This window comes from Pinus tabuliformis, chromosome J, assembly GCF_031772625.1.
Source record: "Pinus tabuliformis cultivar Carrire ecotype Pingquan chromosome J, CPIR1, whole genome shotgun sequence".
Lineage (NCBI taxonomy): Eukaryota > Viridiplantae > Streptophyta > Pinopsida > Pinales > Pinaceae > Pinus > Pinus tabuliformis.
The window spans coordinates 1206674649-1206697067 of NC_142295.1; the positions used below are offsets into that span (position 1 = coordinate 1206674649).

General features: G+C 34.9%; 1 protein-coding gene across 2 annotated transcripts in view; it reads right to left on the bottom strand.

Annotated features, from left to right (window-relative positions):
- The window catches only part of LOC149231468 (agamous-like MADS-box protein AGL11), a 454736-nt gene that overhangs the window by 164692 nt on the left and 267625 nt on the right, over positions 1-22419 (bottom strand). The window lies entirely within an intron of this gene.

The following is a 22419-nucleotide window of genomic DNA, read 5'->3' on the forward strand; positions in this document are numbered from 1 at the left end:
TGGTGGCATTGTTGCATGAGCTAAAGATGTGGTGAAAGCCACATCTACTAAGATAGATCTATGTATACATCAAATTTCTATTAACATTTAGATCTAGAGTCATTTCAATTTATCTAGAATCAAAGCCATTTTTATGGAGCTAGATCATATATCTACGGCCAAAGTCAACTTTAAGTCTACCTAAGGGATGCTTTATTTATGATGAGCCCCTTTGGTTTTTTCTCTACTTAAGAGATAGATTGGAACTGTCATAAAATCACCCTCTTGAACTATAGATTTTGCAATTTTAGTTGACGTATCAAATACTCAAGGAGTTTATGCATTTGCAATATTCATGTTCTATTTCCCTTTCATTTTATTCCAAAACTCTTTAATATTATTTGACTAAAATTGTAATTTCTTGTATTGTATCAATATGAAACAACATGCTACATGTTGTATCACTGTGAAAGAGGAAATAATAGATTGTCTACCAATGTGTTTGTGATTAAATGTAAAGTAGTAAGAATTAAGTTGCAAATCAAGCTTTAAGACATAATTCTTATATTAGGTATGTACCAAAATTGGAAAAAATATTACAATGTAGCATTTACCTCTATTAATTAATGAACAAAATGGAAAAAACCTTGTGACCTAAGGTTATATGATTCTTCTCTTAGAGAATCCATTTGTTTTGTATATTTCAAAAATATTTATTAATATTTCCTATCCAGGAGCCTTCTCTTCTTTGTTGTGAATGAGTAAGAGCATAATCCTAAATTGAAGTATAAGGGGCTATGACTAAGGACATCTTTTTGATGAATACCCTATTCACAATAACATAAAAAAATTTCCCTAACAATTCTTCTCCATATTACAAAACTCTTCTCCACGTATTGTTAAGAGTTTTGGAAAATTAATGAACTCTACAAGATAACCAAAGAGATCTATTAAATTATCACATATCCATCTAAACCCATGTATGATATAATGTATTTTTTAACTTTTACAATTTTAGAATAATCAATTGTTTCCATTTTGTTGAATGAATAAATATACCATGTCTTATAACAAAATAAATGAAATTTTTGTATGATATCAAATACATAGATCCAAACGAACTATGAAAATGATATCCGGAGATGGTGCGTAAGAGATAGAAAGGAAATCATTGACAAGGATAACTCATTTGGTTCTTATTGTAACTTGAGCTCATCCTTGCACCATGTTAATCTAGTATGTGTACACTTCCCATATATAGAAAATTTATTTATCAAAGAAAATATCTATATCTATCTTATGTTTAGATACATGGCCTTTAAGGTTCTTCATAAGAAATGTAAAATCTTTCTCCGCAAATTCATGAGATCAAAAATATATTTGAGCATTTCACAAACCATAACTAGCACATTTCAAGCCTTTAATAACATGCCTACAAATGTACTAGCCAATTTTTTCCCTCATTTCATGTCTTAAGAGGGATTTACTTTTTCTATCTATTCATGTCGATAATGGTATAACGACAATTATTAGTAAATTTAATTTTTTTTTTTTCATATTTCATTCCTTGATTTTTTATCTATTAAACATGTGACTAGATTTTGATACCACTTAAATATATGGAAATATCATTGTGGAAAAATATTTGCATGCATGTTATTGTTTTTTTTCCAAAGAAAAAAGCGAACTTTTTATTAAAATAAAAAGTTACAAGCATATGCAAAAAGCATTCAGTTTCGCTGTGTGGGGAGAGGTCACACAGCCTGCAATATACAACACTGCCTAAAGGCAGGAAAAAAGAGAGCTGCTCCAATGCAGCCCAAAAAGAAAGCCCAGCTGGCCTAAGTCTTCCTGCCCTTCTTCTTCTCCACTTTTCGCCAACCATCCATGTTGGGAGGGGAGTCAAGAACAGCTAGCTGGTTTTCCATCATACCCATTGGTTGCTCCTTATCTGAATCCGATCCTTCAGGGCTGTGACTTCGTTTATTACCACCTATTTCCATCTGGGTCTCTTGTTCCTTTTCCTCATTAATCTCCTTATCCTTATTGTCCTGATTTTTATCCTTTGCTATATTTTGTTCTTATTTCTTTGTTGTAGTTGTCTTCTTATATACTGCATCTATGTTTTGCCATCCTTTCGGCTTCCTTTGTTGTTGCTTGCTCTTATTGTGGTTTGGACATGCATTGTACAGATGACCTGTTTGTTGACATCCCCGGCATCTGAAGGCAGTATTCTCATAGTCCAAGGGTTGTTTCCACTGAGTATTATTGAAATTCATAATGATGCTCTCAGGTAGTCCTCGGCTGAGATCTACCTCAACGCATATTCTGGCAAAAGTAAATATTCCTTTTATGTATCGCTCTCCGTCTATCTTTAACATTCTCCCCAAGGTATTTCCAATTGCTATTAGAACCTTTGAATGCCAAAAATGTAAAGGGAGATTATGCAGCCTAACCCATACTGGCATCCTTGATACCACCATGGTGTTGGCATCAAAATCAGGAAACCAAGGGATAATAAAAAGTCTAGCACTGCCCCAGAACCATGGCCCTTGGTTGAGAACTGTTTCCTTTTCTTCTTCTGTCTCAAAGCATACTATAAAAAACCCTTTTGGGTATAGGTAGATTTGGCAATTTTTTGTCCAAACCGAGTAGATCCATTGATACAATGCATCAGTTCTAGGCCAAAAACCATTAAATCTACAAATAACTGCTTTTTTCTGTAAATCTGAATGTATTTCTTTTACCTCTGGTATTTCGATGGAGATAGATGGGCTCTCCTGTATTTGATCTACAATGTACTGCCCTGGAGTTTCAGTGACAGCTGTGGAGTTTTTTCCTTTGCCCTTCACTGCTTCCTTAAAAGACCCTTTGTTTTGCGAGCTAGTTCCAGCGTTTTCAGCTCCTCCTCTTAATCTCATATTGAGAATGATTGTGGAGCCTGGCTTGATGTTGTATTCTTGCATGGTTCTGCATTCCTTCAGCGATCTGCCTTCATTTACTAGGTGTTGTTCCTCACGCGGGTAGCCAGTCTGATTGGCTATATTGTTCTTCAGATCTGAAACCCTGTCGTTGTCATAAGTCCAGATCACACTTGTGGTTCCTTTTGGCGTTTTTACAAAAATTTGGAATCCTGACCTGGCAGTCTGGGGTGGCTCGATTCTAGTCAGATCTGACTCATTCGGCTCCGTATTCGAGAGAGGTTCCAGATCTCTTGGATTTTTTTCCAGATCAGGTAGATCCAGGCCGGATCTAGGATTTTTTAATCTATTTACAGTGTGGGGAAGTAGATCCGCTTCATGCAGCCCTCCTCCGTTGATTTCAGCATTGATTCTGATGGGAAATGATTTCTCTGCTTCAGCAATGAAAGAAGGGCTGAGTCTGATCATTAGGACGCGGAAATCGTGTTCATACAGAGCCCCATCGCCGTCAAAAAACCCTTCGCTCAGCATCGCCCTTTGCTCTGTATCCGTTAGGGAATCCAACCCTAACAGACCTGATTTTCCTTTCAGGCTCTCCGAGGTTATCAAACGCAGCTGGGGATCTGACGAAGGACGGAAGCTATTGCAGAGCTCCGCCATGAATTCGCGCTCTCCCAATTCCTCTGTCATCATTTCTTTCCAGTTCCGCCAGGAAGATTGAGTAGCTGGTTCATTTTCTTCCCCTGCGGTAATGAAAACGGAGGAGGCCAGGGTCGAGGCCGTCACAAGAGCCTTGGGCCTTCTGCGACCCACATGCAGCGCAGAGAGCATGGACGCCGTGGAAGCCATGAAGCGGCAGGTTATCAGTTCGAATCAACTGGAAATCGAAATATCGAATCTATCTCATGCATGTTATTGTTGTTCAAAACATTAATAATATTTATTGATTTTCTCATGTAGTATAGAACAAGGATATATTTCACAACTCAAACTACATCTCTAATAGGATTTTAATAAAATTCTACTAATAAAACACTCAGTTTATTCACCATTCTTCATAGAGCCCTATAGAAAATTTTATCAAAATATAAATATCTCAAATGCAATCTAATGTGTTCTATTTTCATGAACAATGAGAAATGCATGTAGATATTAGCTTTAGCTTTAAGGATTTCTAGGCATTACATCTATGACCTTCTTTTCTTACAAATATTTTTGTTGTTGCATAAACTATTCATATAGCTTTTATACATCATGTAAGTTTTGAGTCCCTTTGTCATCATTTGAACCATATTATTTCCTTGTTATTTTGGAGCTATAGCAATGAGACATTAGGAAGTCTCTAGAAACAACCTATCACTGCGTTGTTAAATTTATTGCCACCTAGGCTATTTCTATTTAAACTCATGCAAGTTTCCATGGTTTTAGGTGATTTATAGGTGAATTTGTTGTTGAAAATGCAATGGTTATAGATTCCTAGAGTGATTTAACGACAACTGAAGAAAAATTTGTAGAAAAACATTAATATCAGCAACACATTCTTGTGTTCAACCATGTCTCTCACAAACTGATATTGAACATAAATATCATTTTTCTTAGAATGATAAGTAGGGTTATTTTTGAAAAAATTTGCACTCTAACTATCACAATATAACCTTACAACTTCCTATACAAACTGAATACCTAAACAAAATCCCTGTAACCATACATCTTCTTTACTTGCATGTGTGACTACTCTGTATCTAGCTTATGTAGTTGAGAGTGCCACTACAAACTGTCTCTTGCTCATCCGACTTATTTCTCCTTCAAATATGTTAATCACATACCAAATTTTAGATCTTTTGTGATCAATATATCTAACCCAATCTACATCAAAATATCCATGTATGTACAACACTCTATCCAACTGTAGTCTTCCTTGGTAGCACAATCCATAGCCAGTAACACCACACAAATATCTGAAAATGCTATTTTCTTCTTTTCAATCTTTCTTCCCCAATTTTGATATACACTTGCTCCAAACTCCATTGCATGTGTAATATTTGGTCTATTACAGAGAATTGCATACCTTAAATTACTAAATACACTAACATATGAAAAGTAGAACATGTCCTTTTCTTCTTCTTGTGTCTCCAAACACTAATCATGATATAAATTTACACCTATAAGAATATGGATCTTTACAAGTTTATATTCTTGCATATAAAACCTATGTAATATTATCACAATATGTTTCAACATGTTCCCACTCCTTTGCTCTAGCAAAACATACTGAATTAACGAAGCACCATATTTGCTTAGAGGATTCTAAGGCCCTTGCGAGGGTTAACCATTTCCATCACCGGAAATTAAGAGAAGCCACTGAAATTGAAGAGAGGAATAAGACTCTTAATAGGGACGATGGATGGAAGTTCAACAATTTGTGGGTCCCTTCTCTTTGTTCTTAACCCCATGCTCCTGCCTCTGTAATGGTTAGTGTGTCCTGTTCTTTGGCTTTTAATTGTTTTGTTTTATTTTTATTTTATTTGATTTGAATATATTAATGATTTTTTTTTTTTTACTTATATGTATTGTATAATTCTCATTAATAAAATTATCGCAAATCTATGATTCATTCATATCATATAGCAAATCTCTAATATAGTTTATTTATAGAAATTATTTATATCACATTTAAGTAAATAGTGATATTATTATTAATATTAAGATATTATTATATTTTTTTATTAAAAAAAAATTAATTAATTAAAAAAAAAGTCAAAAATAACTATTGAGTAAATCAACTTTTATCCATTAACGCTCCTTATTATTAATTATTCTTTTGAACATTGGATATTGACCATTGCATCTCTGAGATATATTTTAGCAATTTGTTGATCTTGCTCCTCAGCCCGGTCTTGATGATGAACCTAGATTTGCATTGACCAATAACTCTCCATGTGATTTTCTGGAAGATCTTAATCATGTTTCCTTTGATTTAACTAGAGCCAATTTTTTTCTCAATCTCTTTTAACTTCCATGCCCAAAATAAATCTGCAACACCAAGATGTTTCATGTAAAATTTAGATGACAACTAGTTTTCACTTCCTTGATGATTTCCATGTTGTTTCCAATTAGCATCATATCATCCACACACAAGACCACATAAATAAAATGATCAACTACTAATTTGAAATGCACATCCTGGTCAACTTTATTCTTTGTAAAACCAAGTCCCAATATATAAGTATCAAGGTTTTGATATCACGTCCTTGAATATTGATTAAACCCATATAAGGATTGTTTTTAGCTTTAAAATGAGCTATTTCTTACCTTTCAATATAAAATCCTCTTGTTGTTTCATGTATATTTCTTCTTCCATATCCCCATGTATGAATGTTGTGTTCAAATCCATGTATTCTACTTCAATATCAAAAGTAGTAGAAACAGATAAAACAAATCTAATAAAGGCTAACCTAGAAATAGGAGAAAAGATTTCACCAAAGTCAATTCCCTATGCTTGGGAATAACCCTTTTCTACTAACCAAACTTTGTATTTGTACACTTTCCATTATATGTTCATCTCTTCTTAAACAACCTTTTTCTAATTTGATTTCCTCCAACTAACAACTCAACTAGATCCCAAGTCTCGTTATTGTCCAAGGATTTCATTTCATAAGTTTACCACCATTTGATTTCACTAACTCTCTAATATTCCTAGGATCGTCATTAGTAATATATAAATAAAAGCTAGAATGAGAGTCAGGTGGAGTATACCCTTTTCGTTCCCTTCTTTCTTGTGTTGATCTCCTCAATATTAGAGTATGTGTTTCTTTTTATTTTGAATCATGTCCCTTTTGTAGGGTTATATTTCTCATCCAACAACTCTAAATTCACTACCTTTGGTTCCTTTCCCCTTGGTGGGACTTCCTAATTGAAAACATCCTTGAACTCTCAAAAGACAACATCTCAGCTATAAACAATCTTCCCAATCTGTGGATCGCAACCTTATAACATTTTAAACCATATTTATAACCAATAAAAAATCACTTTTCATATTTATTTTCCATTTTACTCCAATTTTTCTTTCGAATGTGTACATAAGCATGACATCCAAAACATTGATATCTTTAACATATGGTTTCTTTCTAGTCCATGCCTCATGTAGAAATTTGTCAAAAAGTTCTGAGGAGGGTGATCTATTTACCATGTAACACATAGTACCTATTGCATCTACTCATAATTCATGCCCTAACCCAACACCAATTAGAAATTTCCTTTCCTTTTCCATTAGTTTCATATTCATCCTTTCCACAAGCCCATTATGTTGAGGTCTGTAAGGTGTATCCTTCTACATTTCTATGTTGCACTACTTTCAAAATTCCTCAAACTAACTCTTGAAGAATTCCCCTCCACTTCCTATCCCCACCACTTTCCCTCTTACTCCTATTTTTCTTGAGAATGTGTACATAAACATTATATCTAAAAACATCGAGATGTTTAACATATGGTGTCTTTCTAGTCCATGCCTTAGGCAGAAACTTGTCAACAAGTTCTGAGGAGGGTGATCTATTTAGCATGTAACACATACTACCTTTTTCCTCTACTCATAATTTATGTCCTAACCCAACACCACATAGAAATCTCCTTTCTTTTTCCATTAGTTTCATGTTCATCCTTTCCACAACCCCATTATGTTGAGGTGTGTAAGGTGTATCCTTTTGCATTGTTATTCTTCATTTCTTACAAAATTCCTCGAATTTTTTTTTGAAGAATTCCCCACCACTTTCTATCCCCAATACCTTCATTTATTTTATGTTTGATTTTATATAAGAACCTTAAATTTCTTAAATTATCCAAATACATATAATTTCTTTTATAGGAAATAAATCCATGTATTCCTTGAAAAGATAATTATAAATGAGGCGTAGTATATAAATTTTCTTAGTGATGGAACTAGAACAAGTCCAAACACATCACTATGTACTAAATCTAAAATTTCCTTATCCCTTATACAATTTTTCAAAAAAACTCAACTAATTTTGTTTACCATAAACATTGTTCATAGAAATCAGTATATATAGTGCAATCTGACATACGTTCAACCATACCTTTATTGTGTAGTGCTAAAAGGCCCTTCTATAGTCCAATATGACCTATTATTTGATGCCACAACATTATCTTTTCATTAAAGAAAAGAGGGGCTTTTAATTCTTCATCTTCACCCTTGGGAACAATGGAATCACTATGCCCATAATTAACAATGCTTTCCAACAACATGTGCAAAGTTCCAATCAAAACTACCCTTAGAAATACAATTGCTCCTTAAACCATCTTATAGGTTTCCTTTTTAAACACATTAACTTCACCAATGTCATTCATCCTACTTATATATACGAATTTTCTAGCCATCCATAAAATGTGTAGAACACCAATAAGTGTTCTAAACCTTCCATATTTGAACAACAATTTCACTTTTCCTCATTCTATGATCCTAGATGTTAAGTCATCTACAAGGAAAAATTCACCTCCATCATACCTTTCATATTTACAAAACACCTCCCTTTGGAAAGTCATATGAAAGAAGGAACTTGAGTCGATCAACCATGATTCACGATATGCATGTGTCCTTGAAGAAAATGTTGTCACCGCAACAAATGCCCTCAAAAATTTGGTCTACACTTGAGTTTTGGAGCCTACTGTGGATCTTGCGATCATTCATTTTGTTATCACTTAAGGAAAACTATGGATGCGTGAAAAACCCTAACGTAACCGCAAACCTCTTTTAGGTTGAAAGTTGGCCCTTCAACCTAGAGAGGGATCTCTCCATAAAACTCAACTACTCTATGGTCACTGTAGTAGTAGGTTTTGAAATTAGTTCACTGGCCATATTTAGATCATAGGATAAAATTATGTGGGTAGTTTACAAAACATACCATTTGGCATGGATTCCAGTTCTAAACAAGTAAGGTTACAGATCTAATAAGAAAGCTATAAAAAACATGATAGCAAAAAATCCTTTGATTGTTTGAGAAATTGGAAGAAAGAGAAGCTGGAACGAAATAGAGTTTATAACTAAGGGAGGCAACAAATACTAATGGATGATAAATGCAAGAAAGGAGCATAAATGAAATCCAATCTTATATACTAACATTTTCATACATGAAAGAAAATTTGCATAACAAAGAGGATACTGACAGGGAACTACAACACATGAGTTTCCTACAAAATGCTCATTAAAAACTGTAAATATATTCAAGACTGCTCAAATATACCATAATGCAAATATGTTTTTCCATAAAATTCCAACCCTTCTTCTTTCTTCATAAACAACTTTAAAGAACTTACATAACTTGTTTGCAAAATAATAGTCTCCATATTAATTACAATAATCTGAGATATCTAAAATATCTTCAAGTTCATGCATGTAAAATATAAAATTTAGATACATTATGTTTTTCCTAAAATAGCTACAAGAAAATATGTTGATATGTAGGTGAAGTAAAATATCTCTCAAAATGTCTTCCTTGGAAACAGAAACATGTCCCTATCTGATAGCTCAACATCCTAGCTAGAAAAATAGGTCCCTCTGCAAATCAGGCCCAAAACACCTCCAAAACCACTTTTCTGTTCATCCTTCTTTCTTTCAAATATCCTGGAAAAAATGTTGAAATCGTTGTTGTCAGCTTCACTGGTTTTTCTACTTATAGCTTTTGTTGATAGGATGACTATCAAAATTTTTGTTTGCGCCTGATTTCAAAATCGTTGACAATCGGAAGGTCAACATTTTCACATGTTTGAATATCGCTAGCAATGTAGATGTCAACGCTCCATCTTTGCTCCAAAATCGTTGACAGATAGGTTGTCGTCTTTTGTCCCTGTATCATTTTGTATCAACCGACACACATAGCTTCACCCTGAAATCACTGACAGTGGCTCTGTCAACTTAATCAAAAACGCTAATGTGTGAATGTCAAATTGCTTGACTGTTCCACTGATAAAAAACTATAAGATCGACTGTCAGTGATAAATTGAAAACATTGTTTCATGAGATAAGATAGGAAAAATCTAAGTTTAATACCATAAGCATCTTAGCTAAGAGTACTAGCAGCTCTGAGCAACACATCCACCTTTTACAATCTCTGTTTTTTACTCTGCCTTGTCTCCATGGATCCCTTTTTCATTGTTTCTCTGCCTCTACTCTTCTTAGAGTATGTAGCCTTCTTCCCGTTGATGATGAGGTCCTTCAGTGGCATGTTTTCAACATCAATCACCTCCTTAGCCAACTATGGGTTATTTTTGAGTTTGATCTTATATCTTAGCTTTTTAGTTGGTCTGGTATGTCTATTTCCACCCATTAATACTTCAAATAATGTCTCCTTCTCTTTGATTTCAACCTCTGGTTCTTTTCCTTTAGGAAACTTGTTTTAGTTGTTTATGCAAGGGAGGTTTTGGATGGTGGAGTTGCAGCATGGGATGTGCCAACATCAATAGGTGGGTTCACAGGGGGTACAAGGTCTGGTTTATGAAGTCGGGCACTTTTCCTCTGGTAAACTTTAGGAATCTTTGGACTAGATGATGTAGATGGAACTTCTAGGTTTTCTTGGCTGGGAGGGGGCTCAATAGGAGCTTGATTTTTAGCTTTTTTCCCTTTTTTGGAAGTCTGTGGTCTACCTCTTCTTCTCTTAAGGGGTTGAGGTTGAAAACCTCCCCAAAAAAGGAAATGGTTCCAGGTTCTTTCTGCCTTAGCTAGATGGCTTTCTATTATCAGTTTTATCAGGGCTTTGTGGTATATAAAATGAGAGGAGGGATTTGTGTGGGCCCTGAACCTAGCTGCCATATGTTTAAGGCTTTCTAAAAAATAAAAACATGGATTGATTCTAATTTGACCAGCAAGATGTGCGAGAAAATAAAAATGGTAGAGGTTTACCTGATTAAACCGGCCTTCACACATAAAATATTGTTGATATAGGCATAAAGGGACATGCCATTGGTCCTATAAACACTCCTTTCAAACTCCAACCCTCCAAAACATGACTATGGAAAGTCTTCTCACCATCTGATGGTAAGGCTATGGCCTCAGCAATGGTTTTCTCTGTAACTGGAAATGAAAAGCCTCCCACCTCCACATGATTCCCATCAAACTCCTACACAAATGAACAGACTACTGCATCATGATAGTTGGTGCAACAATGGAAGAATTCACTCTAGCTAACCTACTGAAACCATTGATGAATTTTGGGTCAAATGTCAAGAAAATCCAACACTTTGGGCTCAAACCGGCTCGTCTTAGCTCCTTTCCCCATTTTGTTGTGTGATCTTCCCCTGATTTGATCCTAGATCCCTATGAACAAAATGGTTAACAATGCCAAGTGTAAATGACTCTGCACTAACATCAAATAGACGATTTGACATGACAAGGTAAAACAAGTTGACATGAGGATGAGATAACACAGCTGGCGAGTGAATGATCACAGGGTTTTGGGTTATGATTACAAATGAAATTTGTATCATATGTTAAGATCATGTTAAATGATGTTCATTCATTGCTGCAAAGGAAAATTGATTAATTGCTACTTTTACCCTCTCGAAATAGATGGAGACACCTTTCAATGAAAACACTGACATTGACGTGGTCAGCATAGTCATCACGTTTTGAATTTAAAAACTCACTTTGGCGCTGAGAATTGGCCTGTCAGCCAAAATGAAAAATTTTGATACCCTCGTTGTCAGCGAATTCCTTCACAAGACCATATCAAATTGTTAAAAATGTCGTTAACCTCGCTTTCATAAATTTTCCATGTTTGTTACAATTGAAATGTTGGCACTGCAACTGTAAAAACTTTCTAAAAAATTTAAAAAATGAAGTTTATTGTGATAACAGTTGGCTCCATGCGGACATTGTCAATCAATGATTGCAGCAAGAACTCCCCATAGACCAGTTTCCTCATCCATTACAAACACTAGCTGGAAAAAAAATTGACTAAAAAAAAGGACTTCAGCTTTTAAGAGATGATTTTACAAACTCTGAACTTGAAAAGATATAACTATTTCTAACAAACTTTTATTTTTCGATGAATATCAGCAGAACCTCAGGGCCTTCGCTTCAGGCTTCAAGTCCCTTTGAATATTCATCCACATCTGCAAGATATTTTTCAAAATATATGGATATATACAATGAAACTTGAAAATCATTTTGTGTTTAGGAGATATAATGGTTCAGGAAACGTCCATTGGCTGGACCTCCCGATAGGAATTCTACTTGCGGACCTTCTAAGATGAAAATGTTCTTACCCTAGAAAGCTGCAATTTTGTATGGCCCTTTAAATGTTCTCAAACTTCTCGTGTTTACCCTTATCCTCAATGAGGGCATCCCATTTTAAAACCAACTCTTGGCATTTGAAGTCATCCTCTTTAGTATTTCTGTCAAAAACTTTCTTAATCTGATCTTTTACATCCTGATATTTTCCATACACTCTCTCTCTTCTTTCTTGCACTTCAATTAGTTGATTTATCCTTCTCTATGGCTGATTTGGTTCTTCTACCAACTCTTGCAAATATTTCATAACAAACATTCCAATTAAAACATGAAACAATGTGTTAACACCATACGCTAACTGGAAAGGAGAAGTGTTGATTGACCTCTTAGTACTAACTCTATTTGCCCATAAGGCAAACTTGAGTTTGGTGTGCCAAGCCCTTTTGTTATCTTCTAACGACTTTTTAATAATTATGACCAAATTCTTATTGGAGGATTCTGCTATTTCATTACCTTGAGGGTAATAGGTTGTAGAATGGCTAAGTTTAATATGGTAGTCTTCACAAAATTTTACTAATCTCTTAGACTGAAAGCACTGTGCATTATCAATAATAATCCTCTTCGAGCAACCAAATCTAGAAAGAATATTTTTTGATAAGTTAATAACTACAATATCAATAGCTTGCTTGCTTGGAAGTGCCTCAATCCACTTTATGAAGTAATTTGTACCTGTCAAAATCCATCTATGTTGTGCTAACGATGCAGGATGAATTTCACCTATAGAGTCAAGGACCCATTGCTGGAAAGGTGACTCCGGAGAGATAGGTTTCAAAGGCAAAGACATCATTTTTCACTTACCCTCAAACAGCTAACACTTGTGACAAGCTGCTACTTCCTTTCTAACATTAAAAAATAGAGTAGGCCAGTAAAATCCAACTCTCAGGATTTTATCTGTTGTGGCCTTCCAGTAATGATGTCCCCCACATGCTCCTTCATGAAACTCTTTACTCATTTTCTTAGCTTCATCTTCTAGTAGGAAGTTTAATAAATTACCCTGAGGATCTTTCCAATACAAGTAACCATTTAAAAGACAATATTTAAGATTTAATCTCAAAAATCTAGCCCATGTCTTATCTATTCCTGGTCGTACTTGTAAATTCTGCAGAATGTAAATAACTTTAGTGTACCACAGACATTGTTTAAAATAATTTGTAGATTTAACAACTGATTCTTCACTAGGAAGATCTGATAATTCAAAGACATAATTTATACTAACATCATCAAGATTTGTTTTAGTCATTAGTCTAGCCAGACCCAGTCCTTTAACTAACATGGTAGGTTTTATTTCTAAGTCAAACTCCAACATTTTAGCAATGCACGTCCCTCTTCTACCATCACTATCTGGTTGTACTAAAATACTCTTTATTACAGCATATCACACATATGAAGTCACATGAAAATGAAAAATAAACACTCTAAAATATTTTAGTGCTTTGATTAGAGCATACGCATTTTTTACTAGAATATTATATTTCAATTCAGCATCCCTCAATGCCCTGCTGAAAAAGGAGATGGGTTCTTCTTGACTAGCCTCATTTTTCTGAAGCAACACACCGGACATAGTGTGTTCGGAGGAAAAAGAGAAAATCATGAAATAATTTGAAAATTTTGGACTAATGAGTAAAGGTGTTTGGCCTAAATCTCTCTTGATATCATTAAAAGAATTATTTTCTTGTTGAGTCCATTTAGTTTCAATTCTTTTCTTAAGCATACCTGTTATTACTTTTAAGATTTCTACAAAATTTGGAATGAAACGCCACAGAAAATTTACTTTACCTAAGAAAGATTGCACTTCCTTCTTGTTTCTTGGCTGCTTAATCTTTTGGATTGTTGTCACTTTGTTGAGGTCTATCTTGTTGTTTTCCTTTGATATCATGTGTCCCAACATCTTTCCTTCCTTCATGGAAATGATACTTTTTTGGATTTAGAGAAACTCCAAATTTCCTGCACTTGCTAAAGACTATCCTTAGATGTTTCAGATGTGCAGATTCATATTTTGAGAAAACAGTGATGTCACGGAGATAAATTACGACAAATTTATCTCTTTCGTCAGTGGAAGTGATGTCCATTGCACACTGCAAAGTAGATCTGACGTTCATGAATATGAATGGAATCTTATAATACATGAACGCACCCCACAGCATGGTTAAGGCAGTACTCTCTTGAACTTTTGGGTCAACTAGGATTTGAATGTATCCTGAAAACCAATCCAACATGGAAATCCTTTCTGTGCCAACCACCTACTACGGAATGTGATCCATTTTTGGTAAAGGATAATTATCCTTCATTCAGACTTTGTTTAAATTTCTAAAATACACACACAGGTGAATTTCCCCACTTTTCTTCCTCACCGCCACCAAGTTTGCTACCCAATTGGAAAATCTAAGTGGAATGATGATTTTTGCAACAAGCATTCTCTTTACTTCTTTCTCAATCAGTGGAAATATCTTTAAATTGATCCTTTTTAACTTTTATTTAAATGGATTTTCACCTCCTTAAGCGGTATAGTATGTTGGATGATGGAACGATTCATAAATATTCAAATATTCGTAGCTCCAAGCAAATATATCATCAAACTCTTTCAATAATTTTGCATATTTTGGTTTCTACTCCTTTTTCAAAGTGTTGGAAACTTTTACTACCTTTGGGTCACTTTCAGTCCACAAATTGTAATCCCCCATCTCACCATCACTCGGTAGAATTCTTAGCTTCACTGCCACATCATTAGAATAAAAAATCTTTCTAAAGATACGAAGCCTCTAGGAAGCAAATTTTTACTTAGTTGAATAATTTCCTGTCCCGCTACAACATTTAAGGCCTATTGTTTCCAGAAACCTTTTGATTTGTTGATTCCTTCAAACACATTCCAGTGCTTTGTATTATTCGGAATTGAATGCCTATGTCTAACATTTATCTCATACTTTTCATTTGGATAACTAGTAATTCTGAAAGCACCAGTAGTTAATGCTAGGGAATTTGCATTTCATTTCTCCTCTCTTGATACCAGTGAGATCTCATGTTCGGAAAAGAAGTTAGAAAATATATCCCAAACTTCATTTATATAGGCTCTTTGGGAAAAACCCTATGGTAACGTCCAACCTCGTTTAGGATGAAAGTTGGACCTTCAACCCAGAGAGGGATCTCTCTGTAAAACTCAACTACTCTATTGTTGTTGTGGTTGTAGGTTTCGCAATTGAGTTTGGTGGCTAGATTTAGATCATAGGATAAAGTTGGTTGGGAGGTTTACCAAACATACCATTAGGCATGGAGTCCATTTCTAAACAAGTAAGGTTACAGATCTAATAAGAAAGCTATAAAAAACATGATAACCGCAAATCCTTGGACTATTTGAGAAATTGGAAGAAAGAGAAACTGGAATAAACAGAGTTTATAACTGAGTAAGGCAACAAATACTAATGGTTGATAAATAAAAGAAAGGAGCATAAATGAAATCCAATCTTAGAAACTAACATTTTCATACATGAAAGAAATTTTGTATTACAAAGAGGAAACTGACAGGGAACTACAACACATGAGTTTCATACAAATTTCTCATTAAAAATTGTAAATATATTCAAGACTTTCTCAAATATACTATAATGCAAATATGTTTTTTGATAAAATTCCAACCCTTCTTCATTCTTCATAAACTGTTTTATAGAACTTACATAAACTATTTGCAAAATAATAGTCTCCATATTAATTACAATAATATGAGATATCTAAAATATCTTCAAGTTCATGCATGTAAAATATAAAACTTAGATACATTATGTTTTTCCTAAAATAGCTACAGGAAAATATGCTAATATGTAGGTGAAGTAAAATATCTCTCAAATTGTCTTCCTTGGAAAAAGAAACAGGTCCCTAACTAATATCTCAACATCCTAGCTGGAAAAATAGGTCCCTCTACAAATCAAGCCCAAAACTCCTCCAAAACCTTTTTTTGTTCATCCTTCTTTCTTTCGAATATCTTGGAAAAAATGTTGATATTGTTGTTGTCAGCCTCACTGGTTTTCTGTTTGTAGCTTTCGCTGACAGACTAACTATCAGTATTTTCATTTCTGCCTGATTTCAAAATCACTGAAAACTGGAAGATGAGTATTTTCACTTGTCTTAATATCGCTAACAACAGAGATTTCAACAAGTCGCTGAAAAACAGACTGTCGGCTTCTGTCCCTATATTGTTTTGTATCAACCAGCACACATATGTTTTGCCCCAAAATAACTGACAGTGGCTTTTTCAACTTTATCAAAAATGTTGATGATGGGAATGTTAGCTTTCCTTATTGTTCCACTGCATAAAAAACTATAAGGCCAACTGTCAGCGATAAAATGAAAACCATGTTTCGTGAGATAGGATAGGAAAAAATATAAGTTTAATACCCAAGCATCTTAGCTGAGAGTATTAGCAGCCCTGAGTAACACATCCACCTTTTCCAATCTCCTTTTTTAGCTCTGCCTTGTCTCCATGGGTCCCTTTTTCACTATTTCTCTACCTCTTCTCTTCTTAGACCCTGTAGCCTTCTTCTTGTTGATAATGAGGTCCTTCAGTGGCATGTTGTCAACATGAGTCACCTACTTGACCAACTTCGGGTTAGTTTTGAGTTTGATCTTATATATTAGCTTTTTAGTTGGTTTAGTATGTCTATTGCCACCGTTGAAAACTTCAAACACTATATCCTTCTCATTTCTTTTAACCTATGGTTCTTTTCCTTTAGGAAACTCTATTTTAGCTGTGTCTCCAATGGAGGTTTTGGATGGTGGAGTCACAGCATGGGAAAAGCCAACATCAACAAGTGGGTTCACAGGGGGTACAAGGTCTAGTTTATGAAGCTGGGCACTTTTCTTCTAGTAAACTTTAGGAATCTTTAGACCAGATTATGTAGGTGGAACTTCTAGTTTTTCTTGGGTGGGAGGGGGTTCAATAGGATCTTGATTTTTAGCTTTTTCCCCTTTTTTGCAGTCTGTGGTCTGCCTCTTCTTCTCTTAAGGGGTTGAGGTTCAAAATCTCCCCAAAAAAGGAAATAATTCCAGGTTTTTTTGCCTTAGCTAGATGGCTTTCTATTATCAGCTTTATCAGGGCTTCGTGGTATATAAAATGAGAGGAAGGATTTGTGCAGGCCCTGAACCTACCTGTCACATGTTTAAGGCTAGGAGGGTGATCTATTTAGCATGTAACACATACTACCTTTTTCCTCTACTCATAATTTATGTCCTAACCCAACACCACATAGAAATCTCCTTTCTTTTTCCATTAGTTTCATGTTCATCCTTTCCACAACCCCATTATGTTGAGGTGTGTAAGGTGTATCCTTCTGCATTGTTATTCTTCATTTCTTACAAAATTCCTCGAATTTTTTTTTGAAGAATTCCCCACCACTTTCTATCCCCAATACCTTCATTTATTTTATGTTTGATTTTATATAAGAACCTTAAATTTCTTAAATTATCCAAATACATATAATTTCTTTTATAGGAAATAAATCCATGTATTCCTTGAAAAGATAATTATAAATGAGGCGTAGTATATAAATTTTCTTAGTGATGGAACTAGAACAAGTCCAAACACATCACTATGTACTAAATCTAAAATTTCCTTATCCCTTATACAATTTTTCAAAAAAACTCAACTAATTTTGTTTACCATAAACATTGTTCATAGAAATCAGTATATATAGTGCAATCTGACATACGTTCAACCATACCTTTATTGTGTAGTGCTAAAAGGCCCTTCTATAGTCCAATATGACCTATTATTTGATGCCACAACATTATCTTTTCATTAAAGAAAAGAGGGGCTTTTAATTCTTCATCTTCACCCTTGGGAACAATGGAATCACTATGCCCATAATTAACAATGCTTTCCAACAACATGTGCAAAGTTCCAATCAAAACTACCCTTAGAAATACAATTGCTCCTTAAACCATCTTATAGGTTTCCTTTTTAAACACATTAACTTCACCAATGTCATTCATCCTACTTATATATACGAATTTTCTAGCCATCCATAAAATGTGTAGAACACCAATAAGTGTTCTAAACCTTCCATATTTGAACAACAATTTCACTTTTCCTCATTCTATGATCCTAGATGTTAAGTCATCTACAAGGAAAAATTCACCTCCATCATACCTTTCATATTTACAAAACACCTCCCTTTGGAAAGTCATATGAAAGAAGGAACTTGAGTCGATCAACCATGATTCACGATATGCATGTGTCCTTGAAGAAAATGTTGTCACCGCAACAAATGCCCTCAAAAATTTGGTCTACACTTGAGTTTTGGAGCCTACTGTGGATCTTGCGATCATTCATTTTGTTATCACTTAAGGAAAACTATGGATGCGTGAAAAACCCTAACGTAACCGCAAACCTCTTTTAGGTTGAAAGTTGGCCCTTCAACCTAGAGAGGGATCTCTCCATAAAACTCAACTACTCTATGGTCACTGTAGTAGTAGGTTTTGAAATTAGTTCGCTGGCCATATTTAGATCATAGGATAAAATTATGTGGGCAGTTTACAAAACATACCATTGGGCATGGAGTCCAGTTCTAAACAAGTAAGGTTACAGATCTAATGAGAAAGCTATAAAAAACATGATAGCAAAAAATCCTTTGATTGTTTGAGAAATTGGAAGAAAGAGAAGCTGGAATGAAATAAAGTTTATAACTAAGGGAGGCAACAAATACTAATGGATGATAAATACAAGAAAGGAGCATAAATGAAATCCAATCTTAGATACTAACATTTTCATACATGAAAGAAAGTTTGCATAACAAAGAGGATACTGACAGGGAACTACAACACATGAGTTTCCTACAAAATGCTCATTAAAAACTGTAAATATATTCAAGACTGCTCAAATATACCATAATGCAAATATGTTTTTCAATAAAATTCCAACCCTTCTTCATTCTTCATAAACTATTTTATAGAACTTACATAAATTGTTTGCAAAATAATAGTCTCCATATTAATTACAATAATCTGAGATATCTAAAATATCTTCAAGTTCATGCATGTAAAATATAAAATTTAGATACATTATGTTTTTCCTAAAATAGTTACATGAAAATATGCTAATATGTAGGTGAAGTAAAATATCTCTCAAAATGTCTTCCTTGGAAAAAGAAACATGTCCCTATCTGATAGCTCAACATCCTAGCTAGAAAAATAGGTCCCTCTGCAAATCAGGCCCAAAACTCCTCCAAAACCACTTTTCTGTTCATCCTTCTTTCTTTCAAATCTCCTGGAAAAAATGTTGATATTGTTGTTGTCAGCTTCACTGGTTTTTCTACTTATAGCTTTTGTTGATAGGATGACTATCAAAATTTTTGTTTGCGCCTGATTTCAAAATCGTTGACAATCGGAAGGTCAACATTTTCACATGTTTGAATATCGCTAGCAATGTAGATGTCAACGCTCCATCTTTGCTCCAAAATCGTTGACAGATAGGTTGTCGTCTTTTGTCCCTGTATCATTTTGTATCAACCGACACACATAGCTTCACCCTGAAATCACTGACAGTGGCTCTGTCAACTTAATCAAAAACGCTAATGTGTGAATGTCAAATTGCTTGACTGTTCCACTGATAAAAAACTATAAGATCGACTGTCAGTGATAAATTGAAAACATTGTTTCATGAGATAAGATAGGAAAAATCTAAGTTTAATACCATAAGCATCTTAGCTAAGAGTACTAGCAGCTCTGAGCAACACATCCACCTTTTACAATCTCTGTTTTTTACTCTGCCTTGTCTCCATGGATCCCTTTTTCATTGTTTCTCTGCCTCTACTCTTCTTAGAGTATGTAACCTTCTTCCCGTTGATGATGAGGTCCTTCAGTGGCATGTTTTCAACATCAATCACCTCCTTAGCCAACTATGGGTTATTTTTGAGTTTGATCTTATATCTTAGCTTTTTAGTTGGTCTGGTATGTCTATTTCCACCCATTAATACTTCAAATAATGTCTCCTTCTCTTTGATTTCAACCTCTGGTTCTTTTCCTTTAGGAACCTTGTTTTAGTTGTTTATGCAAGGGAGGTTTTGGATGGTGGAGTTGCAGCATGGGATGTGCCAACATCAATAGGTGGGTTCACAGGGGGTACAAGGTCTAGTTTATGAACTCGGGCACTTTTCCTCTGGTAAAATTTAGGAATCTTTGGACTAGATGATGTAGGTAGAACTTCTAGGTTTTCTTGTGTGGGAGGGGGCTCAATAGGAGCTTGATTTTCAGCTTTTTTCCCTTTTTTGGAAGTCTGTGGTCTACCTCTTCTTCTCTTAAGGGGTTGAGGTTGAAAACCTCCCCAAAAAAGGAAATGGTTCGAGGTTCTCTCTGCCTTAGCTAGATGGATTTCTATTATCAGTTTTATCAGGGCTTTGTGGTATATAAAATGAGAGGAGGGATTTGTGTGGGCCCTGAACCTAGCTGCCATATGTTTAAGGATTTCTAAAAAATAAAAACATGGATTGATTCTAATTTGACCAGCAAGATGTGCGAGAAAATAAAAATGGTAGAGGTTTACCTGATTAAACCGGCCTTCACACATAAAATATTGTTGATATAAGCATAAAGGAACATGCCATTGGTCCTATAAACACTCCTTTCAAACTCCAACCCTCCAAAACATGACTATGGAAAGTCTTCTCACCATCTGATGGTAAGGCTATGGCCTCAGCAATGGTTTTCTCTGTAACTGGAAATGAAAAGCCTCCCACCTCCACATGATTCCCATCAAACTCCTACACAAATGAACAGACTACTGCATCATGATAGTTGGTGCAGCAATGGAAGAATTCACTCTAGCTAACCTACTGAAACCATTGATGAATTTTGGGTCAAATGTCAAGAAAATCCAACACTTTGGGCTCAAACCGGCTCGTCTTAGCTCCTTTCCCCATTTTGTTGTGTGATCTTCCCCTGATTTGATCCTAGATCCCTATGAACAAAATGGTTAACAATGCCAAGTGTAAATGACTCTGCACTAACATCAAATAGACGATTTGACATGACAAGGTAAAACAAGTTGACATGAGGATGAGATAACACAGCTGGCGAGTGAATGATCACAGGGTTTTGGGTTATGATTACAAATGAAATTTGTATCATATGTTAAGATCATGTTAAATGATGTTCATTCATTGCTGCAAAGGAAAATTGATTAATTGCTACTTTTACCCTCTCGAAATAGATGGAGACACCTTTCAATGAAAACACTGACATTGACGTGGTCAGCATAGTCATCACGTTTTGAATTTAAAAACTCACTTTGGCGCTGAGAATTGGCCTGTCAGCCAAAATGAAAAATTTTGATACCCTCGTTGTCAGCGAATTCCTTCACAAGACCATATCAAATTGTTAAAAATGTCGTTAACCTCGCTTTCATAAATTTTCCATGTTTGTTACAATTGAAATGTTGGCACTGCAACTGTAAAAACTTTCTAAAAAATTTAAAAAATGAAGTTTATTGTGATAACAGTTGGCTCCATGCGGACATTGTCAATCAATGATTGCAGCAAGAACTCCCCATAGACCAGTTTCCTCATCCATTACAAACACTAGCTGGAAAAAAAATTGACTAAAAAAAAGGACTTCAGCTTTTAAGAGATGATTTTACAAACTCTGAACTTGAAAAGATATAACTATTTCTAACAAACTTTTATTTTTCGATGAATATCAGCAGAACCTCAGGGCCTTCGCTTCAGGCTTCAAGTCCCTTTGAATATTCATCCACATTTGCAAGATATTTTTCAAAATATATGGATATGTACAATGAAACTTGAAAATCATTCTGTGTTTAGGAGATATAATGGTTCAGGAAACGTCCATTGACTGGACCTCCTGACAGGAATTCTCCTTGCGGACCTTCTAAGATGAAACTGTTCTTACCCTAGAAAGCTGCAATTTTGTATGGCCCTTTCCAAATGTTCTCAAACTTCCCGTGTTTACCCTTATCCTCAATGCGGGCATCCCATTTTAAAACCAACTCTTGGCATTTGAAGTCATCCTCTTTAGTATTTCTGTCAAAAACTTTCTTAATCTGATCTTTTACATCCTGATATTTTCCATACACTCTCTCTCTGCTTTCTTGCACTTCAATTAGTTGATTTATCCTTCTCTATGGCTGATTTGGTTCTTCTACCAACTCTTGCAAATATTTCATAACAAACATTCCAATTAAAACATGAAACAATGTGTTAACACCATACGCTAACTGGA